Source organism: Scyliorhinus torazame, chromosome 15 (genome assembly GCF_047496885.1).
Source record: "Scyliorhinus torazame isolate Kashiwa2021f chromosome 15, sScyTor2.1, whole genome shotgun sequence".
Taxonomy (NCBI): Eukaryota; Metazoa; Chordata; class Chondrichthyes; order Carcharhiniformes; family Scyliorhinidae; genus Scyliorhinus; species Scyliorhinus torazame.
This window is the reverse complement of record NC_092721.1, coordinates 17,272,672-17,300,383: the sequence shown is the minus strand read 5'-3', so window position 1 is coordinate 17,300,383 and position 27,712 is coordinate 17,272,672. Positions and strand designations below refer to the sequence as shown.

At 47.9% G+C, this 27,712-nt stretch overlaps 1 long non-coding RNA gene across 1 annotated transcript in view; it reads right to left on the bottom strand.

The window, feature by feature from the left end:
* Window positions 1-1,412: 1,412 nt before the first annotated feature.
* LOC140391364 (uncharacterized) overlaps window positions 1,413-27,712 on the bottom strand; it is a 48,869-nt gene continuing 22,569 nt past the window's right edge. The window contains exon 3 of the long non-coding RNA XR_011935008.1: window positions 1,413-2,046. This is a non-coding gene — a long non-coding RNA (uncharacterized lncRNA). The remainder of the gene's footprint in view (window positions 2,047-27,712) is intronic.

The following is a 27,712-nucleotide window of genomic DNA, read 5'->3' as shown; positions in this document are numbered from 1 at the left end:
ACATGAATCGCCAGTTAAACTCACCACATTAAATTAAACCATGTAATTATCAGCTTGTTAATGAGATGGTAATTGTTGATTAGTTCACTGTGGCGCCAGTGAGTGAACAATTAAAAGTGTGGGGTCTCATTCCTCCAGGAAGTGAATTTTTGGGGAGTATTTTTAAAAAATTGAAGATTCTAAAATTTTACTTTTTTACTTTTCCTTCTCTCTCTTCTTTTGCTCTCCCCTAATCTAACCTTTACCGAACTATCTTTTGTCATAATATACACCAGTATATCACAGTACAGATACACACTGATGGACACACAGTGGGATCAATCAACACCGCAGCCAATCACCAGTGAGAGCACACACACTATAAAGACAGGGGGCATCAGAGTTCCCGCTCATTCGAGTTGCAGCTAGCTAGGAGGACAGAGCTCACAGCCTGTAACACAGAGATTCACCATGTGATGAGTGCATCGACTGGTTAGGACAAGGCAAAGATCTTGTCGCCCACCTCAGAGACTTAATTTGTGAACTTTGTGGACTTATGGACTTTCTGATTTGTTCTGTTCTTCCATTTAATCGTTCGAGTGGTTTGTTTTTAGTGTTCATCTCGGTATTCTTGTGACACACTGTTTTTCTGCACCAGGCACCTTCCCATGTAAATAGCTTAGTTTTCATGTACATAGTCCTGTAAATATTTTGCACACATGTAGTCAGGAACATTCACCTCACACTATTTATTGCCACGCAGGTACATTTTTTATGAAAGGGGGGGATGTCATAATATACACCAGTATATCATGGTGCAGACACACACTGATGGACACACAGTGGGACCAATCAACACACACAACACTGCAGCCAATCACCAGTGAGAGCACATGCACTATAAAGACAAGGGGCATCAGACTTCCCGCTCATCGAGTTGCAGCTAGCTAGGAGGACAGAGCTCACAGCCTGTAACACAGAGATTCACCATGTGCTGAGTGCATCGACTGGTTAGGACAAGGCAAAGGTCTTTAGTTAAGGCTAGTATCGTATTAACCCACAGTCTGAGTATGTTTAAACAATTAATGATTCAATAAAATAGTGTTGCACTATTTCAAGTGTTGGTGACCTGTATGTGATCCAGAACACCCAACACATCATCTTTCTTTTTTTTTGCACTTGATTTGGCACGGAATTCAAGTGCCCTTATTCACCTTCCTTCTTAGTCCTTCCTCTGCCTCGATCCTTTAATCTCCTTGCTTTTGGTGACGAACGTTTGGCCCCACCTGTTCACCCAGGTCCCTGGTGCCCTCACCACATTTCACTGAACAAAATAATTTTGAGTGGAAGTACAGAACATTAGTATCGCTGAAAGGAGAGACACGGCGCCAAAGGTTTTTGTTTTTTCAGCAATCAGCACAAACGCAAGAACGTCAAATTTGTGATTGTTTATTGCAATGAGTGCAGGATTAAAATGTTTGGCCACAAGCCCTCCTTTTCATCAATACTGGAGCTGAAGTGCGCAGGTAAAAAGAAAGTAAAGTTGCCAGAATCCCATAGGTTACTTCTTCCTTTGAGGGAGGAGTTGACTGATGGTGATTTAACCTGAGGATCACCACACATCAGGCGAGGGGCAAGGTTGAGAAGGCGGGGCCTTCAGGAATAACCTCAGCCGTTGCAGAAATTGAACCCGTGCTGCTGGTTTCGCTCTGCATCACAAACCAGCTGTCCAGCCCACTGAGCTAAACGGAGCACATCTAACTAACAGGGCATGATGTGAGATAACCTGCCCTAGCAGATCCTGGGCCAATGTTATTTTTCAGCCTATATCTGAGCAGTTAAAAGTGAAGTTTAAGGTGAATAATTAATATTATTGGCTAAGTTAAATGTAAAAATCTTACATTTCCATTGAGCTTTCATTCTTCTCTATGTGGCCACTCTTGCACAGTCCAACAACATTAACTTCACATTTGTCTCATCTATATGCAGGTTTAGTGCCATCATGCATGACAGGACTGAAAATAGTTTCAAATATTCATCCATTGGAGTGAAGTCTCTCCCATATTTCTGCTGGTGAAGAAAACGAAGATCACTGTAGTCATAGAGTTCGAAAATGTTTAGATTCCAGCCTTCATTTCACATGTGCAATAATGGGTCCAAGACACTGACACTCAAATCACCAAAAGTATGATGAGTTTCAATATTTTCCCAGCTGGCTCGCTTAAATAGAGTGATTTATGGAAAACTGACATTTTATCCATCTCATCCCTGTGCTTTCACTCAGCTATACAACGAAGAGCCAAGGCATCAGCAGGGATATCCAATTGAGCATGGCCCTTTGCCTGTCCCGGAAACTAAGTTATTTGATGATGGGTGGCGGCATAAAATGGGGGAAAAACATATATCCAGAAGGAACAACGCTGCAGCATTCCTGGTGCGCTATTACTATGCAATATTAATATAATATATTGTAGTGTTATGGCTCCATTATAGTGCCTAGCCTTTGACTGGTTGATTGTTCTTTTCACAGCTCCAAAATATAGTGGCTGAATTAAATAAATAAATCTTCCATGGATGAGCAAAGATGAGTTTAAAGTAACCAGGAACTACCCGGAACAGATGGTGAAAACGTATCTTCCACGGATCCTAAAGCAGACGCTTGTTATCCAAGCCTATCCACTCTGTTGTTAACGCAGGGTTCAGATCATCCTGGAGATTTACCAAGCAAAGGGCCCGCTCTGTCCCCACCCCCATGCTCTGCAATGGGCAATTAAATTCTAGTTGTGCTTTGAAAATATTATTTTTCCATGTCCCTTTTAAATCCAAACTAAAGCAATCACTTCCTTTCTTTGTGTGCTATTGAACAATGCAATTCCAACCAGTTTGCCTTTCTCTAACTTTTCTCTTATTCACTGTATTTCATCTGGCCCCAAGTCAGAAATCTCAAATAACGTCCATTGCCATATCTGCCCCCACGTTCACCATGTTCCTTTTTGTGCTTATTTTCCCCTCATCGACTCTCATCTTTTCATAAAACTAAAGTATGCACTCTCCCCGATAAACATATCGAGGAAACCTCAATAAGCCTTCCTCCCACTTGCTCTGTTGTCGATTAATAGCGAATGATTGGATCATTATTTGCTGCCAGAATAACAATGGGGCTTATGGCATTTACAATGCTTCTTCCCGAGTTCTTTTTGCAAAAGCAGGCCCAGCCCTTAGCAACACAACCTCCACCATGGGTAGGCCAAAGAGATCGGTGCCAAACCCACCTCAGCCAGAACAGGGGATAAGCTCCATGCTCTCAATCTGATCGATAGGGGTGAATTTTTCAGTCCGCCTGCTGCGGGAATAGTGGCTGGCGTGATGGAAAATTGGATGGACCATTGAAAGGTCCATTGACCTCGGGCGGGAATTTCTGGTCTTCGGACGGGCGTGACTGGGAAATCGCGCCCATACTAACTATCCAGCCATTTGAGCCAACCAACCCACTCAAGGAGTTCATGTTGCTGTGGCAATATATTCTTTTACTTGCATGTGGTAGCCCAGAGCTCTCGATAGTGATGGTAGAGGCTGCAATTTAGTGATGGTGGAGGTTACAATTTATTTCCATCACACGGCTGACCAGGAATCTCTTCTGGTATTAACCACCTGCCATTGATGTGCATTGGAAGGATTTACAAGTTGAACCCTGTTCGGCCACATTATTGAAAACACCTTCCTTGGCCACCAAGACATTTGGGCTCAGATACCGGGATGTTACCCACTGCATCACAAGAACTCCTCACTCACCCTTGTTTATGAACAAATACTACATCTACTTCAGGTGGGTGACAGATGAGCTATTGAACTCAAATATCCGAAAGTCACACTGTGCTGCCGTTATTTTCACAAAAACAGCATATCTGAATAATCTTTATTGTCACAAGTAGGCTTACATTAACATTGCAATTGAGTTACTGTGAAAAGCCCCCAGTCGCCACATTCCGGCGCCTGTTCGGGTACACGGAGGGAGAATTCAGAATGTCCAAATTACCCAACAAGCACGTCTTTCGGGACTTGTGGGAGAAACCCACGCAGACACGGGGAGAATGTGCAGACTCCACACAGAGAGTGGCCCAAGCCAGGAATCGAACCTGGGACCCTGGAGCTGTAAAGAAACAGTGCTACCCACTGTACTACCGTGCTGCCCTGTCTGTCTTAGCTGTCTGTCTTAGCATTTGCCATGCTTTGAAAGGGATGGGGTTGCTGTGTTTACATGGTAAAGACTAACTGAACTCATCACAGAAAATTACAGCTCGCCCAAAGTGAAACAAGGAACCTGTTTTCGAGCCACTTGCACATCCTGAATATAACCTGAGAGCTTCTTTTAACAAAGAGCAAAGAATGAACTGCTGCCAGTTAGTCCCTCTGACAATGACTATGGACTATTATGGTGTGCAATTTTATTCCCTCAGATTTGAATTGTTGAATGCTGTAAAAAGATACAATCTAGTTTTTGTTTTATTTTTCCTTTCTGCTTCTTTTCGCTTCCTTTATCCAATCTTTCTCGTTTCTCTTTCCGTGTCTGATTTGACAGTGATTCCGCCCACTTTAACTTACACTCACGGTTAATTGGACAATCCTCCATTGTGGTTGGTGCGGATAGACCATGTTCACTCAGGCCTCTGGTTTCTCCTCGCTGCAACTTTATCAGTTCATATTTTCTGCAACTTGCACCTTAACACGTTACCATGATCAAATGAGCAAGGGCAAGTCAAACTGACGTAGGGTCAATTGTCTGTCACAGGGTCCATTATTTTCCCTGGTGAGACAGATTTTGACCATGTGTAGTTGTGGTAAACCACTGTTACTGTATTATATATATTGTTTGTTGTCTCTGCTGGCTCCGCCTGTGGCTCCTCCCCTCAGGCTCTGTATAAAGGTGGCCGACCTCTGGCCCTGCCCCAGTTCGGGATCAGTTGCCAGCAGGTTCTCGTTTAGCTTATTAAAGCCACAGTTTTGTTCCACAACTCGGCTTTGATATAATTGATGGCACATCAGCAGTCAATTTAAAATAATCACTGAGAGTGCAGAGGGAGGTTAGAAGAAGGACTTGTGATCCAGGCGACCAGGGTAATACCCTCCGGACCCAAGTACGAATCCCACCACAGCAGATGGTGGAAATTGAATCCAATAAATGTCTGGAATTTTAAAAGTCTAATGGCGAGCATGGAAACCATTGTCAATTGTTGTAAACAAATCCAGCTGATGCACTGATGTCCTTTAGGGAAGGAAATCTGCCATCCTTACTTGGTCTGGCTTACATGCGCCTCCAGATCCACAGCTTAAATGCCCTCAGGGTGAGCAATAAATGCTGGCTCAGCCAAAAACGCCAACATCCCATGAATGAATAAAATAAGATATGGTGGCTTGATGTGGCCTGCCGTTGGAGAATGATGTACCACACCAGAAAGAAAAGTTAAGGAAGAGGTTATCGCATCCTTTAAGGGAAACTCAGATCATTATTTGAAACAGAGGGAGATGTAGAATCTTCCGGAGAGAGCAGATTGCTTGAGCAAAGATTTGGCAAAGATGTAATGGGTTGAATGACCTCCTTCTGCGCTGTCATGGTAATGTTTGATAATGCTGTCGTGAGGTGTCTTGAGACATTCAAGGCACGATATGAATTAGGATCACAGAGGATGTACCCTTGGATGAGATACTGGAGGCCAACATTGCCGCCCAATAAGCAGTCCAGAATTGCAAGAGAGGAAGTGAGCAGCAGCGAGAAGGAGAGAAAAAGCTGTCCATTCTTTGTAATTATTTAATCATTTCATTTCGGGAAACAATAGCCGAAGCCTTTGCACCATGGTCACCTGATCATGGGTCGTAAAGGAGTGATTAGAGCTCTCCCCTGAGCTACTGCAAACTGAGGTCCCCGGTGGAATGTCAGAATCCATCCAGCCCATTCCTAAGTTGCGTCGCCTCAGCAGATGGTTCTGTCAGTGTGCAGCCAGCCATGAAATTTCCTCAGCGTGCGCGAGCTGCAGATTGAGCAACGCTGCAGGGTGAGCTGTGTGAGAACAGTCAGTCAATCATCCTCACCGGTTACAGATGGGTTTTAAACCTTTGATTGGCTGTAATCAATTTTAGCCCTCGGAAGGGTTTGCCATCCATTAACTGCCCGAGCTGAGTCTTTCTCCATTAACACCTGAGGCAGGCTCTTTTACATCTCTTTTGAATTCATTACCAAGAGTTTACTTTCACAGCCTCTTGGTAATATATCTGCACCAGCAGCTTAATCAAGCACACATTTAATCCTTCACAATCAGGCCAGGAATTGATATTTTGCTGGTGTATGTATGTATTAATGTGACAGTTGGGGATAAATAACAAGGCAGATTTTGTTACCTGCATCGTTTATGTTTAAGGGACCAGATGATGAAAAGCATTGTTGTTTTTGACTGTTGAGCAATTATTACATTTGGTACCCTGAACAAAATAACAAATCAGGTTAAACACTGCACAATTTAATCCACTGCTCTCATAGTTCATAGAATTTACAGTGCAGAAGGAGGCCATTCGGCCCATCGAGTCTGCACCAGCTCTTGGAAAGAGCACCCTACCCGAGGTCCACACCTCCACCCTATCCCCATAACCCAGTAACCCCACCCAACACTAAGGGCAATTTTGGACACCAAGGGCAATTTAGCATGGCCAATCCACCTAACCTGCACATCTTTGGACTGTGGGAGGAAACCGGAGCACCCGGAGGAAATCCACGTACACACGGGGAGAATGTGCAGACTCCGCACAGACAGTGACCCAAGCCGGGAATCAAACCTGGGACCCTGGAGCTGTGAAGCAATTGTGCTATCTGCAATGCTACCGTGCTGCCTCAACATCATTAATCTCTCCATTTAGAGTGGAATAAGCAAGAATACGATTCAGATATATCCAAAATAATTCCCATTCACTCCCAAGAGTGCCAAAGTCTAAATCATTCACTTTTACTCTTGATGCTCCACTTGGTCAAATGCGGTCTTGATTTCAAGAGCAGGAATCTTCAGCTCACCTCTGGAATTCGGCCCTTTTACCGATGCTCTGGACTGGGCTGCAATGATGTTGGGGGATAAACATTCTTGACGGAATCCAAACTGAGCATTGACTAGTAGGTTACTGCCGAATAAGTGCCGCCTGATAGCGCTGTCGATGAAACCTTTCACCAACTTACTGTCGATCAAGAATAGACTGGAGCAATAATTGGCTGGATTAAACTTGTTCTGCTTCTTGGTGCCACGGCATAACTGTACTTATTTCCCATCTTGTCGGCCGGATTGTAATTGAAGAGCTGGGATAACCGATACCCTACAATGGGTCCTGCAAGAAGCACAGGTCGCTTATTTAAGTTCATAGAATCTCTGCAGAAGGAGTCCGCATCGTCCCCTCCAAAAGAGCACTCTATGCAGGACCTCTCCCCCCACCCACCCAGTCCTATCCCCGTAACCCGACCTAAGCTGCAAATCCTTGGGCACTAAAGGGCAGTTTAGCATGACCAATCCACCTCACCTGCACATGTTTGGACTGTGGGAGAAAACCGGAGCACCCGGAGAAAACCCGCGTGGACACGGGAAGAACGTGCAGACTCCGCACAGACTATGATCCAAGGTTGGAATTATTCTTCACATGGTGCTAGTGTGTGCTCCTGCCGCAAACTCAAACTCATTAATCAATCTGGTGGGCGATGAGATTCCATGCCGGTTAAGGTCAGATGGTGGGGGATTATTCAGGTAGGTACAGTAGGTGCCTGTAAATTAGGCAGTGCACCAGCAAATCTAGATGCCACAATTCCTGATTTTAACCAGTGTGGGAATTGGGTGAGCAGGGAGGGGTGATGCATGCAGCAAATACCTCATGACCTCAGTAACCACAAGGCCAGGGCTGTCCTTCACACTCAGTGCTCATTCTCAAGCCTCTGGTGAGCATTCCATCCATAGCCAGGCTGAAGGAGGAAGTTGAATTGTGGGTGAAATATGCTATTGGCTGGCACAGAAGGAATGGATGCCAATAAAGGGCAGGTGCCTTCTGATGGAGGGACGGTCATTAATGAAACAGTTGAGAATTTGTTTGGTTTCAGAACACCACCCTGAGGAACTCCTGCTGCAATGTTCTGGGAATGGTGTGATTGACCTATAATAACCACAACCATCTTCCTGTGTGTTGGATGCAAGTCCAACCAGTGGAGAGTTTTCCTGATTCCCACTGACTTCAATTTAACCCAGGCTCTTTGATGCAACACTCGGTCATATGCTGCTATGACATCAAGTCACTTTCAACACCTCCCTAAATCTCAGGTCTTTTGTCCATGTTTGGATCAATAATGTAATGAGGTCGGTGATGCGTGATCAATGATCTATGAATAAGGTGCACTGGTGGGAGGGAGGGTGGGACTGGTGGCTGTGGTGTGCGTGGGGCTCCGGCGAGCGCCAGGTCTCGTAGGGAGACCGTATCTTGTCGGCCGTCGAGGTACGCCACGTCGGCGTACTGGGGGTTAGCATGGAGAAGGTGTACCCTCTCGACCAACGGGTCCGACTTGTGTTTTCGGAGCAGGATAGGTCCGGGAGCTGCCAGCCAGGTCGGGAGCGAGGTCCCGGAGGAGGACTTCCTGGGGACAAGGAGACGTTCGTGAGGTGTTTGGTTGGTTGTGGTACAAAGCAGTGACAGGATGGAGTGGAGGGCATCCGGGAGGACTTCCTGCCAGTGGGGGACTGGGAGATTCCTGGACTATAGGGCCAGTAGGACGGTCTTCCAGACCGTTCTGTTTTTCCTCTCTACCTGTCCGTTACCCCGGGGGGTTGAAACTGATCGTCCTGCTCGAGGCGATGCCCTTGCTGAGCAGGAATTGACGCAGTTCGTCGCTCATAAAGGAGGACCCCCTATCACTATGTATGTAAGCGGGGAACCCGATCAGTGCAAAGATGCTATGGAGGGCCTTGATCACGGTGGTTGCGATCATGTCAGGGCAATGGATGACGAATGAGAACAAGGAGTATTCGTCAATCACGTTCAGGAAGTACGTGTTGCGGTCGGCGGAGGTGAGGGGGCCTTTGAAGTCCATGCTGAGGCGTTCAGAGGGACGGGAAGCCTTTATCAGGTGTGCTTTCTCTGGCCGGTAGAAGTGCAGTTTGCACTCCGCGCAGATTTGGCAGTCCCTGGTGTCTGTCCTGACCTCTTTGATGGAGTGGGGCAGGTTGTGGGTCTTGATAAAGTGGAAAAAGCGAGTGACCCCCGGGTGGCAGAGGTCCTCATGGAGGGCTTGGAGGCGGTCCACTTGTGCGTTGGCATGTGCCGCAAGACTGGGCATCTGGAGGGTCGTTTAGCTTCCCGCGACAATACAAGATTTTATAGTTGTAGGTGGAGAGTTCGATCTTCCACCGTAAGATCTTATCGTTTTTTATCTTGCCCCGCTGTGCATTATCGAACATGAAAGCAACCAACCGTTGGTCAGTGAGGAGAGTGAATCTCCGGCCGGCCAGGTAATGCCTCCAATGTCGCACAGCTTCTACTATGGCCTGGGCCTCCTTTTCGACTGAGCAGTGGATTTCGGAAGCATGGAGGGTACGTGAGAAGAAGGCCACGGGTCTGCCCGCTTGGTTGAGGGTGGCCGTCAGAGCTACGTCAGACGCGTCGCTCTCGACCTGGAAGGGGAGGAACTCGTCGATGGCGTGCATTGTGGCCTTTGTAATGTCTACTTTGATGCGGCTGAAGGCCTGGTGGGCCTTTATCGACAGGGGAAAAGCTGTGGATTAGATCAGGGGACGGGCCTTGTCCGCGTAGTTGGGGACCCACTGGGCATAGTAAGAGAAAAGCCCTAGGCAGCGCTTCAGGGCCTTGGAGCAGTGAGGGAGGGGGAACTACATAAGGGGGCGCATGCGTTCAGGGTCGGGACCTATAACTCCATTTCGGATTACGTAGCCGAGGATGGCTAGGCGGTCGGTGCTAAACATACATTTACCCTTGTTATATGTAAGGTTAAGGATTTTAGCGGACTGGAGAAATTTTTGGAGGTTGGTGTCGTGGTCCTGCTGGTCGTGGCTGCAGATGGTGACATTATCAAGATACAGGAATTTTGCCCGTAAACCGTACCGGTCAACCATTCGGTCCATCTCGTGCTGGAAGAGACCGCGGCGATCACACGGGCCTGGCATACCACCACGAAGTGATCCTTTTTACCTCATCCCTTGCAGGTGGATGCGCGGGCCAGGCAGCGCTGCCGAGGGTGCATGGCCTGCCCGCAAAAGTAGCAATGGGCCCCCCCAGGGTTGCCAGGCCGCCTTGCAGCACAAGCTTGTCGGGGGATGGGGGAATGTCTCGGGGTTGGCTGCGGAGGGGTTCCACACTGCCCAGGGGGCTGCCGTGTGGTCGGGAGACCACATCCAGGGAGCCTGTAAGGGCCCGTGCCTCCTAGAGGACTAGGGTGTCTTTTTCCAGCAATCGCTGGCCGATTTGGGAGGACAGCATACCTGCCACGAAAGCGTCCCGGATCAATAGTTCTGTGTGGTCGCTCACCGAAAATTGCGGGCAGCTGCAGTTTCTCCCCAACACCAGGAGCGCATGGTAGAATTCTTCCAGCGATTCCCCAGAGATTTCTCGCCTCGTTGCTGGCATATGTCGGACGCAGACCTGGTTTACGCTGGTTTAGCACACTAGGTTTAGCACACTAGGCTAAATCGCTGGCTTTTAAAACAGACCAAGGAAGTCCAGCAGCCTAGTTCAATTCCCGTCCCAGCCTCCCCGAACAGGCGCCGGAATGTGGCAACTAGGGGCTTTCACAGTAACTTCATTTGAAGCCTACTTGTGACAATAAGCGATTTTCATTTCATTTTTCATTTTCAACATGTGTACATGGTCAGCCGGGTTTGTGACAATAAGCAATTTTCATTTTCATTTCATTTTCATTTACCGGGCGGATATAATGTCCTTTTAGCAGCTCTCTTGCTGCATCAAAGTCTTTCGCGTCCTCGACGAGGGTGTAAATTTCCGGGCTCACCCTCGAGTGCAGGACTTGCATTTTCTGTTCTCCCGTGGGTGTGTTTTCGGCCGTGCCGAGATATCCTTTAAAACACGCCAGCCAATGCTTGAAGATTGCCGCTGAGTTCGCTGCGTGGGGGCTGAGTTGCAGACACTCCGGCTTGATTCGGAGCTCCATCCTTTTAAAACCAGCTTATTAAATTGATGCACAATCAATGACCACTAAAGCGAGGTTGTCGTCCAACTGAAGGCTTTAATAAGCTAGATGTTTCCCCCAGCAGCTCAGGTACAGAATGAAGGCTGCTGGGGCGGCACGGGCTCTTATACCCTGCCTTGCAGGGCGGAGCTACCATACAGCTTGACCAATAGGAAACATACAATATCTACCAATGGTGTTCCAGCATTACCAGGTACCGTAACACCTCTGCGCAGACTACCACAGTCGGGAGCTGAGTGCGTGTGGCAGAACCCCAGCTGACCATCAGAGAGTAGATAATTGCTGTGTAAATGCAGCTCGTTAGCACTGTTGCAACACCTTCCATCACTTTGCTACTGATCGAGAGGGGGCTGTAATTTCCCAGATTAGATTTGTCCTGCTTTTTGTGGACAGAACATAGCTGCGCATTTTCCACATCCAGAAGAGGAACTGTCATTGAAGAGAAAGAACGATAAAGAATTCACTGCGTGTGTAAGTGATACTTCAGCACTGTAGGGATTCTGTACTTTGTACCTTTGTTCAGGGACCCCACTTCACTCCAGGCAGCAGGTATCAGGTCCCGGTAAAATAGTTCAAATTTGGAAGAGCTTATATTGAATAAAGTCAACCTGCTGTGGGGTTTTTGCAGGAGCAGAGATTAAACAGCAGACTAATGGTGGTTCAGCTTTAAGCAGAATTCCACAGACAGGAGAGAAACGATTGTAGCTTCTGATAATTTAATGATTAATGTTCCGATCAACAATGAAAAGAGAGCGAAGAACGAACAAAGAACAGCAGCAACTACTTATTTTGATATCGTAGCTTTAAGATCACAACATTGTGGTAGCGTGGCCTCTTTAAGGGGTTGGGCTCAACAGCCCATGTGACTGGCTCAGGGCCAATTGCACTAGAGAGCACAAATAATAGTAATAATCGCTTATTGTCACAAGTCGGCTTCAATGAAGTTACTGTGAAAAGCCCCTAGTTGCCGCATTCCAGCACCCGTTCGGGGAGGCCGGTACGGGAATTGAACCCGCGCTGCTGCCTTATTTTGCATTACAAGCCAACTATTTAGCCCACTGTGCTAAACCAGCCCCTAACCCGACCAATAGGGAGTTTGCGTGGAGCCCTGGGAGCAGGACCCCGGACAATGGACCCCAGAGCTGAATCACCAGGCCTGTTATAATGAGTTCCGTGCCTGTTACTTACCTGTCTTTCCCTTTCAAAAATAGACCCCTTCTTAACTCCTGGAAGCCTGGAGTGTCTGCCTCGAGTCACCACAGACATGTCTCAAGGTGCTTCCCAGGTCTATCATAAAACAAAATACGACACTGAGCCACAGAAGGGGACATTTAGTCAGATGAGTAAAAGGATAAGGAGTATCTTAAAACATGAAAGCGAGGTAGAGAGAGGCAGGGAGGTGCGAGGAGGATATCTCAGAGTCCAGGCATCCGAAGTCACAGCCATCAATGGTGGGCCAACGAGTAATGGGGAAAACACGAAGAGGCTGGAGGAGATGACAGAGATAGGGAGGGACAAAAGGCCATGAAGGGGTTTGAAAAGGATGAGTGAGACATTGCTTGGCCGGGGTTCAATGTCAGTCAGCGAGCTCAGGGGATGATAGAAGAATGGTTGAGTTGAAATGGGGGTGAAATCAGACAGTTCCAGGAAGTAAAAATGGGAAGTTTTAGTCATGGCATGAATATGAGTTCACCCCAGTGTTTGTGAACAGATTGGTTTAATCTCAGACCATCACCTCTGAAAGAAATCGGCAGATTGACAAATTCAAACATTAATTCCCCATCCTTCCGCTGCATTGCTTTTCTGATCTCACACGCACACAAATCTGAGGAGCTGATCTCTATTGGCCCGTATATTTTCTCCTTCCGTGTTCCGACGACCTTGCACTGTGCTCCCCAGCACCTGTTGCTTGTTTGTCCGGGGCTCGTGCTGTCTGTAATGTCTCACAGGTGGCATCTTGATTGAAGCAATTGCAACCGACGGGGGTGGGGACGGAACAGGAACATTGCTGGTGCAAATCATGTGGTAACTACTGCTTTTCCTCTGCGCATTTTATTTTGTTGGGATTGTATTCGGAAAGGCTGTTGGGAATGAGGGGGCGGAACAAATGGCAAGCTGAAGAGGAATTGAAAAGCTCGGTGGGGTACTTTCCATTAAGAATGATTAATTTAGCTAGTTTAATTGAGGTTTAAACGGTGAAATCTTGTTCAATGCGCATTTTCTCATGCCACTTTCAAGCTGTTACAATCCTTCTTCGACCACAAAGCAATTCGCTTGACGATGGCACAGCTCGGAAGTGAGCTCAGGTGCACAACGTTATTAAAATGCTTTTGCAGCCTTTGTGCCGCAGATATTCCTTTCTTTGTATCCCGAGAGTTTTCAAGCTTCTTTCATCCTTCTGCCTTTTGAGTGGCTGTAAATTCTGCTCCAGCTTTTACTCAGGCCTGCCAATGGACAGGGGTACACAACACAGACCTGCCACGTGCGTTTCGTTCAACTGCATCTAGTCCTCGACCACTTGGATGGACTGAATTCTCATTATAATAATTCTTCTTTCGCTTGTGTAGCTCGTACCTCATTGAAGACTTTGGGTAGGATCTTGCACCCCTTTCTTCGGACCTCGCCCGTGGCGACCCCCCCCACGTTGGGTTCCCCATCGGTGGAGTGTACGAACAACGGGAACCCCCATTGACAAAGACGGGACCTGAAGATCCCATCACGGGCCACCACTGCCACCCGCAAAACATGCCGAGGGGGAAGGGGTGGGTGAAATTCTGCCCTTTGATTAAGCATTTCATTTCTATGCTGCGGTTTTCCATTTATCATCGTCTTCCTGACAGTCGTTATTTAGCATTTGCATCAGTCCCGCAGGTTATCTTGCACTTCAAATAATAAAAAATCTAATAATCTTTATTAGTGCCACAAGTAGGCTTACATAGGGCACGGTAGCATTGTGGTTAGCACAATTGATTCACAGCTCCAGGGTCCCAGGTTTGATTCCCGGCTTGGGTCACTGTCTGTGCGGAGTCTTCACGTTCTCCCCGTGTCTACGTGGGTTTTCTCCGGCTGCTCCGGTTTCCTCCCACAGTCCAAAGATGTGCAGGTTAGGTGGATTGACCATGCTAAATTGCCCTGAGTGTCCAAAATTGCCCTCCGTGTTGGGTGGGGTTGCTGGGTTGCGGGGATAGGGTGGAGGTGTGGACCTTGGCTGGGGTGCTCTTTCCAAGAGCCGGTGCAGACTCGATGGGCCGAATGGCCTCCTTCTGCACTGTAAATTCTATGATTAACACCGCAATGAAGTTACTGTGAAAATCCCCTCGTCGCCACATTCCGGTGCCTGAGGGAGAATTCAGAATGTCCAATTCACCTAACAAGCAAATCTTTCAGGACTTGTGGGAGGAAACCGGAGCACCCGGAGGTCAGACACGGGGAGAACGTGCAGACTCCGCACAGACAGTGACCCAAGCCGGGAATTGAAGCAGGGTCCCTGGCACTGTGAAGCAACGGTGCTAACCACTGTGCTACCGTGCCACCCACAATAATATGTGCTCCTTGCCTCCTCCCGTCTTCACTGAAAGGTGTACATATAACAACTTGCACTTGCTAGTAAAAAATTGCAAGATGGTTATGAGGAGCATGAACAACAGAATTTGAGAGCAAGCCACAAGTCACAGCTAACCAAAAGCGGTCAGAGAGTCAGGTTTTTAAAGAACAACTTAAAGGAAGAAATAAAGGAGAAATGGATTGGAAAGAGGATTCTAGAGCTGAGGGTCTAGTAGGCGAAAGGCCTAGTCGTCAATGGTGTGGGGCAAAGGAAATTGAGAATCCCCAAGGAGTGTCACAAAGTTACAGCTCAAAATCTTTAACCAAAATCCTAGAATTTGAAATGAGTCAGAACGAACTGCTTTAAAATACAAGGCCACCTTCTAAGGCGAAGGTGAGAAAGGCAAATAAGAATTGCCCAAAAGAGCGACATTTTGGGTCGTGATTCTCCGTTTCTGAGACTATGTGCTGATGCCACCGCAGAATCCGTGGGCTTTTACATCAGAAGAAATGGCGCCACACTTGTATCGATTCTGCTAACGTTGAGGCGCTAGCACCACTGCCGCGTGAAACACAATCGATTCCAGTGAAAAGCGGTGCGGGATACGCCGGGTCCGTGATCGACACTTGGGAGGCTGACAAGCTGCAGCTGCACATTACACTCTCCACACACACTCATCCCAGCCAGCAAGATGGCACTGGTTGTGCTGGAGCGCGCCCATACAGCTGAAGGGTCGGCCGGGGCCAGAGGACATCCAGGGGGGTGCCCTGTGGGTCACCTATACGACCCGTGGCACTAGCTTGAAAGTGGGCTGTCAGCAGCGTGTGCAGCTGCATGGTTGCCTTGTTGGCTGCAGTAATGGGGCGCGATTCTCCGCTCCCGCGACTAAGTGCCCACGCCGTCGTGAACGCCGTCGAGGTTCACGACGGCGCAACACTGCCCCGATCTCGGATGGGGCTAGGATCGGGGCTGCGAGAAACTTGGGGGGTGTATCACTAAAGCAGCGTCGTCAGCGCCGGGCATTGGCGCCACATAAAAGTGGCCCCGTGTCATCCGTCGCCTAACTGGAGTCACCAGCGCATGCGTGGTTGCCGTCCTCGCCGAGGCCGCGCCGCAAGAAGATGCTGGATGGATCTTGCGGGGCGTGGAGGAAAGGGGGTCCTCCTTCAGAGAAGCCGATTGGTGGGCACCGATGGCGGGCCAGACCCCTTTTGAGTGCAACCCCAGTGAAAGAACCCCCCCCCCCCCCTAGCGTTCTTGCACTGTTCCCGCCGGCAGCGACCAGGTGTGGATGGCGCTGGCGGGAAGCCGTCGATTGGGCAGGCCACTCGGCATCCCGGGCCAGAGAATAGCGGGTGTAGTGGAGAATCGCCATTTTGGGTGTACCAGGCGATTCTCCGGCCTGCTCCGCGCAGAACTCGACAGGCGATTCTCCCAACCGGCGTGGGAGCGGAGAATCGTGTGACGGCTGCTGAGGGAAAAAGAGGGGGTAAGGAAAGTGTCCAACATTGCCTTAATGTGCTGACATTTGCGCCACTGGCCGGGGGTGGGTGGGGGGGGGGTGCTTTTGCCAGGGCTGTGGGGAGTAGTGGGGGGGTGGCCAGGAGGTGGGTTGTGGTGTCGAGGTGGATGGGCATGGAACACCGGGGGCACGATTCTCCGCTCCCGCGCCGGTTGGGAGAATCGCCTGGGGTGCCATTTTTCCCCGTGACGCCGGTCCGACAATCCCTTACCAAATCCATTGCCAATGTCCAGCAAAACACTGAAAATTCAGCACACCAAAGTGTCTAACGATGATTATGAAGCACTTTCCTCTCCAACCCGCATGTTCCACTTGCAATAATGCTGGTGAGTCTCCTATGCTGCTGCTGATGAAGAATGAGTATTAAGCTGGAGCACGATATTCATATGAAATGGAGCAATTGTACAAAATGGAGCAATGCCCCGTACATGTTTAAATGCTGAGGTAGGTGAATTCTGAGGCCAGAAACAGGCTATTCCATGTAAGCTACAACCTGCATTCAATTCGGGTATAAATGCTCCCCTATGGGTTAGTTGCTGGTCCTAATCCCTTACCAATACTCTCCATAATCAAAGACCCCTCCCGCCCGGCTTACTCACTCTTCCAACTTCTTCCATCGGGCAGGAGATACAGAAGTCTGAGAACATGCACAAACAGACTCAAAAATAGCTTCTTCCCCACTGTCACCAGACTCCTAAATGACCCTCTTATGGACTGACCTGATTAACACTCCACCCCTGTATGCTTCACCCGATGCTGGTGTTATGTAGTTACAGTGTGTACCTTGTGTTGCCCTATTATGTATTTTCTTTTATTTCCTTTTCTTCCCATGTACTTAATGATCTGTTGAGCTGCTCGCAAAAAAATACTTTTCACTGTACCTCGGTACACGTGACAATAAACAAACTCCAAATCCAAGGCGGTAAAAACTCATAAGGAGTAGCTTCTTGCCTTCGCAAAGATGATTTTGTATCACACAAAGGTACATGGATCACAAAACATGTATCTGTCTTTCTGTGTCAAGCATCGTAACAGTTTGTTTGAAAGTTATAGTGATCTCTGTTTCAGATGCACCATGGGCCTGTGTAGTTCACGTTCCAATGATTCTTTGCACAAGGACTTTTCTCCAAACTTATCATTCTTCTTGTCACTTTCAGGTTGATAACCCCTCATCATGGATTATCCAATTGAAGGACATGACCTCTTATTTCATTCAAGCCCTTCGCTTCGCCTGTACTTAATGCTTATTTTTTTATCGCTGCTGCCTGCCATATCTCACTCTCTTGACCCTTCAGTCAAGGTAAACACTGCTAAATTGTTGAAATGCCTCTTGTCTCTCTCCAAAGCTTTAAATAACTTTGGGCACTCTGCTGTAAATTTTAAATTTTATTTACAAGCAATTTTCAGCTATCATCACTCGAGTGCTCCATACACCCATCTGAGTTGGCAGACCAGATTATTGCTACTAAGGTTGGTAGCTTGGAATTTCCTGCCTCGGTTTAGAGAGTCCCATGGGACCCGATTTTCACCAGAGAGATGGGGGAGGGATGGAGTCAGTCCCGCCAACCCCAGACACAGATCGGAGGTAGCCACAGTGGGGGGCAAGTGCTGAGGGAGACTTATTGGAAGGTCGACCCCAGTTCTGTGTGACTTTGTCCCAATTGTTTCAGAAAATGTTCGGCCTTTAGTTCACACCCATCGCTCCCCCTCAGCCCCCGATCAACCACCATGCCAACTCACGACCCGCCCCACCAATGCCCCATGCCACCTCATACCCCCATGGTCCCTCATACCCACCTGACACCACGCATCCTCATTACATTGTCAACCAAATGGTGAACTCAGCTGCCGACTGAGATGATGCTTATGTAGGTTTTGAAACTCAGTCAAGCATTCACAATGATCTCAGCTATAATAATGGTCCTTGGGAACTGTCAGTAAAACTTTCAATTGAAACCGTGGACAACTGGTCATGGTATTTTTTAAACTACACCAGATGGCGTATCGATCAAAGTTGTCTAGTAATGTAGATCCCCAAATTTCTTTCTCTGTCAGTCTGGCCTCAATAAAAGTTGAGACAGATTTGCACGTAAAAAGAAGTTATTTATTTAGCTTGCAAGCTTAATCATCTTACAGAAACGTAAAAGACATCCAGCCTCTTACACCCCAGAAAAACGACTGACTAAAAGACAAAGGGATCTCTGCAAAATCAATTCAAATGGTATCAAGTTTCACATACTCGACGGACATAGGTCAGCCTATGTCCCTCCTGACCTGTTCGATCTATTCTGATTGGCTCACTTCCAATCCCTTTCTCTGGCCCCTATCAATGCAGCATCACTCTCATAGACACACCTCTTCCTGCTTTTTCCATGCGGTCTCAAACCCCTTTGTCCCTAACTGCCAGAATCAAAGTGGCTTATTTCTACATTACATTAACTAGTATCTCTAAAGTAACTATTTTATATCACATTCGTCAGTAGAACGTGTTTTTTTTTTCTGACATTCGCTGACAGTTTGAAGATGAGGTGATTATGAAAAAAACTTGAGGTCATGACAATAAAATGAATCTTATCCACCCTTCACAAGTGTTTACGCATAGTCTATCAATGTTTGCTCCCACACTCTGGGTTAAGGCCCTTGAAACAATTAAAATAAGGTCTAATTGATGTCAACTAACTCTGCTGAGTTTGCATTTCTTGTTTGTGTGATTCACAACCTGATCCCTTCTCCTGTGGTAAAATGAGACTTGTTAGAAATGGAGGAATCATCCCCACATCTGGATCCGGGTCATAATTTTTAAAAATGTCTGGAGTCAGCTCGACTCTGCGAAAATCCAGCCCCGCATCTCAAACAATGCCAATTGAACTGAGGTCGCAAATGTTGAGTGCAAACAGCACTTTTCCATTTGTGTGTGCCTAAAACCTGCCAAAGGCCATTCTGGCAAACTCTATGCTAATGTTAGGACATCTAAGCTGTGAATTTAAACAACTCCTCATGATGATGTGTGGGAACCATAAATAGAGAACAGAGAATGTATATAGGGGAAACCACATTGAAAGTTCAGGACACCGAAGTGTCTAATTGGATTGGATTGGATTATTGTTACGTTTCCGAGTACATCAAAAGAAAAGAAAAAACGCAGCAAATACACAATAGGGCAACACAAGGTACACAATGTAAATACATAGACACCAGCATCGGTTGAAGCATACAGGAGTGTAGTATTAATCAGGTCAGTCCATAAGAGGGTCATTTAGGAGTCTGGTAACAGTGGGGAAGAAGCTGTTTTTGAATCCGGTCGTGCTTGTTCTCAGACTTTTGTATCTCCTGCCCGTTGGAAGAAGTTGGAAGAGTGAGCAAGCCGGGTGGGAGGGGTCTTTGATTATGCTGCCCACTTTCCCCAGGCAGCGGGAGGTGTAGATGGAATCAATGGATGGGAGGCAGGTTTGTGTGATGGACTGGGCTGTGTTCGCGACTCTCTGAAGTTTCTTGCGGTCCTGGACCAAGCAGTTGCCATACCAGGCTGTGATGCAGCCAGATAGGATGCTTTCTAAGGTGATTATGACGTGCTTTTCTCTCCATGTGGCCCAAATGACCCTCCGATCAACCCGCCACAGAATAACACAAGATTTGTTGCCTCCACAATAATGGTTTAACCTCCTTTGTAAATATAGGAAGGAGGAGCATTTTAACATGCTTACACCTGTCTAATGCCACTTCTGAAAAGGCTGCTCCCACAATCCTCCATTTCTTTGTTTCCTAACCCAACAAAAACAACATGGTGGCATTAATTTTTGACAACACTTGTGTTTAAAATTATGCTGCGCTTGTTTCTGAAGCTGCTCCTGCACATACTCTGGGGTTAAGTTTGTTAAAAGTTGAAATAAAGTCCAGGGGGAGTTGCCAGAATAATGCAACATTTTATCAAAGTTTTTCCTGACATTTTGCTCCCTGAATATAAAGTTCAAGCGCTGGATTGCTTTTAGTGACAGGACGGGTTGAATAACAGTGCTGAGAGAAAGAAAACCTCCATCCCAGTCATTACTTTGGTTCCTGAGCGCAAGTGCCTCGGAAAAAGTTGCTAGTCTGAAGAAATCGTAGAACAGGACAGCACATTGAGGGGCCCACCTCGTAGTACATCTGAATTCCCACTATTATTTCCCATAGAATGCGATAAATATTAAGTCATGGAACAGCACACAAAGCTTTTAATTTTCTTATTAGACTCAAAAAGATTGGATTAAATTCTGCTATTTAGCACACTAGGCTAAAACGCTGGCTTTTAAAGCAGACCAAGGCAGGCCAGCAGCACGGTTCAATTCCCATAACAGCCTCCCCGAACAGGTGCCGGAATGTGGTGACTAGGGGCTTTTCACAGTAACTTCATTGAAGCCTACTTGTGACAATAAGCGATTTTCATTCATAATGTATCATTCACCTGTCAGCTTTCCCAAATCAACACATAAGAGGTAACTGTCATGATATTCAAACACACACATCATGATGGACACACTAACAGGCAAATCAGAGTACACAACACCACAACCAATCACAGACAAGAACACCAACCACATAAAAAGCACGAGCACGACACCTGGTGGTCAGTAGGTCTGGGGAGAAGGGAACAAGAAAGAGCTGTTGAAACACCACAAGCAGGGAGCCCCCCACGTGCAGAGTGCAAAGACCAAACTGTAAATAGTGAGTTTAAATAAAGAAGCGTTGTACCACATGCAACTGTGTTGGCTCATCTGTGTGTCAGAACACCCAACACCACATGGTACAGGAGTGGATCGATACCTGCCTACTAACCTGCCATTCTGGACATGGACCACACCGGCAAACCGCAGCCGATGCAAGTCACGGGGAACCTAGGCACCAACTGGAAGCTCTACAGGCAGCGATTTGACCTGTACATCCGTGCCACCGAAAAACAGAATGTCTCGGATGATTTGAAGATTGCAATGCTCCTCTTCTACGCAGGCCCGCACCCAACCGATGTCTTTAACTCACTGGTGTTCGAAGAAGGCGAAAACCAGGCCAAATATGACACGGTCATCCTCAAACTGGACCAGCACTTTCAAGTTGAAGTAAACAAAAGTTTTGAAAGATACATCTTTCAGCAACGCCTGCAAGGTAAGGAGGAGCTTTTTCAACCCTTTTTGACGCACCTCCGGATTCTAGCGCAGTCCTGCGGTTACGGCACCACTACAGAGTCCATGATCAGGGACCAGATTGTTTTTGGCGTTGCCTCTAGTGGCCTACGCCAGCAGCTTCTTAAAATGAAAAGCCTTACCTTAGCGTCTGCTGTGGAAGCCTGTGTCCTCCATGAAAATGCTACCTGCCGTTTTGCCCGATTTCAGGCGTCCGAGTTGGCACGGAGGGGGTCCCCAGCCGTCGAATCGGCAAGCTAGGCCGCCCACGACGTCGAACGCATCCAGGCCGTCGATTTCTTCCCGCCCCACGGCCCGGACGACAGCAGCTTTTCGCGGTCTCCCGCGCAGGTGCGCGCCAAAAATAACGGCCACAACGAGGGACGCACTGCGCAGGCGCGCCCACCGCAAGATCGCACTGCGCATGCGCAGTGGCGCAACGAACGCCGTGACGTCATGACGTGCAGCAATTGTGGAGGTCTACACTTAAAAGGGCAATGTCCTGCAAAAAACCGACAGTGCCACAGATGTGCCATGATGGGCCACTACGCAGCCCGCTGTCGTGCGGCTCAACCCATGGATCCGGCGCATCCTCGACAACCTCGCACACGAGTCAGGACCGTCCAGCCCACGCATCAAGACTTCCAGTTAAGTGATGCAGATGACCAGGATGCCTTCCGAGTTGCCGTCATTGATGTCAACAAGGTCAATGCCATCAATCCAGCCGATGAGTGGTGTGCCACCCTGACGGTCAACCCGAATTTGTCGCAAACCCATTAGAATGGACTTATAATACAGTTCATATGTTTAATAAGTTGCACAATTTTACATGATAACCTGTTGTTGTTTATCGTTCCAGATGTCGTCTGACTGGACAACTGTTCAAGTTTTTTTTTCTTCTTCTCTCGTTCGCATTTCTGTTATGTTATGGTACAACTGGATTCATGTGACGCACTCGACATCGCCCCATGTACATAGTTCCGTCATAGACACATGCTGCACACGACACGCACACACTCTTAGATGCACTCACGTCACGATCATATTTAATACCACGTAGGCACATATCTTTGTAAAAAGGGGGGATGTCATGATATTCAAACACACACATCATGATGGACACACTAACAGGCAAATCAGAGTACACAACACCACAACCAATCACAGACAAGAACACCAACCACATAAAAAGCACGAGCACGACACCTGGTGGTCAGTAGGTCTGGGGAGAAGGGAACAAGAAAGAGCTGTTGAAACACCACAAGCAGGGAGCCCCCCACGTGCAGAGTGCAAAGACCAAACTGTAAATAGTGAGTTTAAATAAAGAAGCGTTGTACCATATGCAACTGTGTTGGCTCATCTGTGTGTCAGAACACCCAACACCACAGTAACAAATCAGGGGAGTATTTTTAGGTTAAAGTTCATGAGAATAGGAAATTAATTGAAGCAGAATTTTCCTTGAGGCATTTGTGAAAGTGCCTGCTTTCTAAGGACTTGTGAACACCGTTTTGTTGCTGCTTAGCTACTCTGGGGGCAGCTCTGATGGTGACTGCTGCTTTACAATCTAGAGCAGGGGTTGCCATAGGAAACCACAGGGCCCATTGATGAGTGAGATGTTATGATCCAGAATGCACTGGAGGCGCAGACTCAATAGTAACTTCCAAAAGGGAAAGTGGCACAGTGGTTACCACTGCTAGTGCAGAGGTCAGCACTGCTGCCTCACAGCTCCAGGGACCCAGGTTCAATTCCGGCCTCGGGTGACTGTGTGGATTTTGCACTTTCTGCATGGGTTTCCTCTGGGTTCTCTTGTTTCCTCCCTGTTATAACCTGCCTGACTACGACTGGCTGGGGACTAATGGCAATCCCACAATTCTTAGTGAGTGTGAGCTTCCCCAATGAGGGGGGGCGGAGAAACCATAAGCATAAATAAAAACTCCCATCATCGAAGGATGCGCAGATTAGGTGGGGTTGCGGGGATAGGGCGGAGAGTGGGATTGGGTAGGTTGCTCTTTCAGAGGGTTGGTGCAGACCTGATGGGCTGAATGGCCTCCTCCTGCACTGTAGAGATTCTATTCGGTGGAATTAGATGTTCTCTTGAAGAGGAGAAATCTGAGGAGCTAAGTGTGAATGAGAGAGGGTTGGAACTAATTGGCAGACCCTATTAAAGAACTGGCAGAGACAGAGAGCAGCAAATGATCCCCTGTGCTGTCTGTTTCGATGATTACTTCAGCCTATCAACTGTTTCAGAGCCACTTACCTTTCGGAACTATGGGAATGACTGGGGTTGTAGTTTATCTATTAATGCTGTCACTTGGTGGTGTTGCTGAACACTGTCCACCATTTGAACTTCGTACTCGAGTAACAACATGTAAGTTCTGTAAAATAGAGGATGGTGTTGAAATTTACAAAAAACAACCCCCCCCTGAACTTTGCTCTAGTTTTCAACAAATTTAACCAGACACCATAGCGCAAATAAAATCTCAAATCACTCTCATGTTGACAATTTTGGAAAGCAGATTTTCACCCGTGTAAATTGCAGTCTGAGACCAGCTCCTCTTTCTGGGCAATTGTTTTTTCCAGTAATAATAATTATAATAATCTTTATTAATGTCACAAGTAGGCTTACATTAACACTGCAATGAAGTTACTGTGAAAAGCCCCTGGTCGCCACGTTCCGGCGCCTGTTCGGGTACACTGAGGGAGAATTCAGAATGTCCAATTCACCTAACAAGCACGTCTTTCGGGACTTATGGGAGGAAACCGGAGCACCCGGAGGAAACCCACGCAGACACGGGGAGAACAGGCAGACTCCGCACAGACAGTGACCCAAGCCGGAAATCGAACCTGGGTGCTGTGAAGCAACAGTGCTAACCACTGTGCTACCGTGCCGCCATTCATTGTACACATTCAATCAAGTAGTTAAACAAACACAGAACGTCTATCATACTTTTGGTAATTGATTTTCAATTTGGAACAAGCAACAAAAAGCAGTTCTTTTCGTCGTTTTTCTCTTCACAAAGGAACGTGGCACACCTGCATTGCCCAAGATAAGGCTTGCCCACCTCATTATCATTCCGAACCAGTCGTTGAGCTAGATTTAATCATCATTGATTTACACTTGTCCCAGCAAATAAAACACATGCTTCAAGAACATTGGAAGAGTCAGAATTTCCTGAAACAAATTTGTAAATATTTGCTGTCCGGGGTTGACGTTATACCCGATCACCCATTGACAATGTCGGAGCTGGAGGAGAATGCAGCTAATGAGGTTCTTCCCAGCAGAGGCTGCATCTTTGCTTATTCACTCCCGGGATGTGGGTGTCGCTGGCGAGCCCAGCATTTATTGCCTATCCCTAACTGCCCTTGTGAAGATGGTGGTGAGCCACCTCCTTCAACCGCAGCAGTCCATTTAGTGCAGGTACACCCTCAGTGCTGTTCGGGAGGGAGCTCCAGGATTTTGAACCAGTGACAGTGAAGGAATGGCGATATATTTCTAAGTCAGGGTGGTGAGTGACTTGGAGGGGAAACTCCAGGTGGTGGTACTCCCTTGTGCCTGCTGGATTCAGTTGCAATGAAATCAATGGAAAGAAGCATGCCCAACGATCACAAACTTGCCTGGAAATTCCTCCCTTGGATAGGCGACAGGGTTCTTGATTTTCCAACAGGTCATAGCCTTTGACTCTTGGGGCTAAGATATAGGAGACACCATTTTGGAGCTTTCTGGGCTTGATTCATTGGATTTGCTACCACTGTTGATCATACAGTTGACGTTACTATGTGAGATAAGCTGGGGGAGGATGCAACAAAGGGCATGCAGACAATGCTGAAGTAAGCCCAGAGAGAGAGGGAGAGAGAGAAAGAGGCTGTTCAAGGAGAACTTGGGCGGGATTCTCCGAAATGGAGGCAGAGTGTTCGCGCCGTCGTGAACGCCGTCGTGTTTTTCCACGGTGCGAAACGGGCGCGGGCACTACCGATTCTGGCCCCCACAGGGGGCCAGCACGGCACTGGAGCGGTTCACCCCACACCATCCTCCCTTCCCGGCGCCAACTGGGCACCGCGCCAACCCGTGAATGTGCGGGGGACTTCCTCAATGCGCCAGCCCCGACACAACATGGCGTGGGGGTTCAGGGGCCGGCCACGTAATAAAATGGGGCCGGGGCTGGAGAGGCCGGAGCGCCGATCAGTGGGCCCCGATCGCGGGCCAGACCCAATCGGAGGCTCCCCCTGTGAAGGAGCGCCTCTACCCCCTCCCACAGGCCGCCCCCCGACCCTACTCGCAGAATTCCCGCCAGCTGCGAGCAGGTGTGAATGGCGCCGGCGGGACTCTGCAGTTTCCGCGTGGCCGCTCGGCCCATCAAGGCCGGAATATCGGCGGCCCGGCCGCGGACAGCGGTGCGCCAAACTTGCCGGCGCAAATGGCGATGATTTTCCACTCATCGGAGAATCGCTTGCCGGTGTCGGACTGGCGCCTTGGAAAAAAATGGCGTAAACGGCAATTCTCCCATACGGCGCGGCATGGGAGAATCCCGCCCCCTGTGTCTGGCAAGAAACAAGATTTTTTGGGGCACATTGTTTGGGGAAGAAATGGGGACATGTTGGTGAAACAAAGTTGAATGAAGGGGATCTTGTTTGGAGGGAATGAAGCAGCGTAGGGAAAAGAGCGTAATCGAGGAATAACTGCAAGAGGAAAGTTGGGAAAGCTCACATTCACAGTGGCAAACTGAGGAACCTCCACATCACAGGTAAGTGACAAAACAATAAAGTAACAATTTGGAGAGCAATTTGATCCAGGGAGTTAAGAAGATGTGTATTCCGAGTGCCTGATTGAGGGGGAGGGAGAGCTGCATTTTAAAAAAAAATACAGTCGAAGCTCAGGTAACTTTGCGGAAACTGAATTCACAATGAAAATTTAAATACAAACAAATAAATTGAAACTATTATTAAGACATACCAGGTGCATTGCAGATTTGCAAAGGCCAATGTCGGCCGGGAAAAGCAGCATTTCAGCTGCCAACAGGATTGGTGGCCTTTTCCGCCGTTGAGTGTGGCACTCAGGAATAAAATACTTGAAGTCACGGATTCCATGGCGTATCGCTGGCAGGTTGGCCCCTGATTCGCCTGTCCCGCCAGCAACACAGACGCTCGACGATCTGGGGTGGCATTTTAAGAGTCCATCCCAACACACAGGGGGCAAACCAATTCACCTACCTGCACCCGCCCCTAGCACTCACTTTGGAACCCTCCCTAGCATTAAACCGGCAACTTCCTGGCACCATCTGCTAACCTCCTGAAACCACTTGGCTCGCCCCCCCCCCCCGCCCCCCGGCCACCCCCAACACTGGCACTACACTGACATTAAGCTGGCACTAACCAGGCACTAGCCGAGCACTACCATGGACTACCCTCTCCGCTCTGAGGGTTGCACTCATTTCCGAGCTCCCCTGCGAGTAATGTTCACTAGGTCCAGGCCTATTGAGGCCAGTCGTGCTTCGTGGCGTTCTGACATCATGGCTGCTGTCGATGGATTTTCTGACCCGAGGGTTTTGATTCCAATGTCAGGGCCTGGTAATTTTATGGAGATTTATTGCAATAAGGTTCCAGATGTTCATTGATAGCGACGAGACCAGAATATCCTGTCGCCAGCCAACAACGGGCCACTTCCCGCCACCGAGGAACATGCCACGGGGAGGCCAGAGAATCCCACCCTAGGGTTTCCCAGGGCGAGCGTTATCAGAGACAAGCCACCATGACCTTGACGCAATTCACCTGGAGGAAAGAAATTTTGTTAAAGAGACTGACTGTGCGGTGAGTTTTCCAGCCATCAGCACTGACGGGATTCTTCCGGTTTTCTCACCAGAACCGACACTTAGAAAAAATATGGTAAGCTTCCTCCCTCGAGTTCTGTGTTTAAATCTTCTGATTTAGAGGCACGAATAGTATCTGCACAAGGGTAGCTGAAGAAATGAAGTGAGCTGGGGATGGAACCTTGAGGTATTTCAAATATCAGTGCACGAGTGAGAATAGAAACCCATAAGGCAATAAGATGGAGGAGCAGAAGTCAGCCATTCGGTCCATCGAGTCTGCTCCGCCATTCAATAAGATGATATGATAATCCTCAACTGCACCTTCCCACCTCATCGCTAGAACTCTTGATTCCCTTACTAATTAAAAATCTGTCTATCTCAACCTTGACCATGCTTAACGACCCAACCTCTACAGCTCCATCTGGTAGAGAATTCCACATGTGCACTCCCCTCTAAGATAAGAACATAAGAACTAGGAGC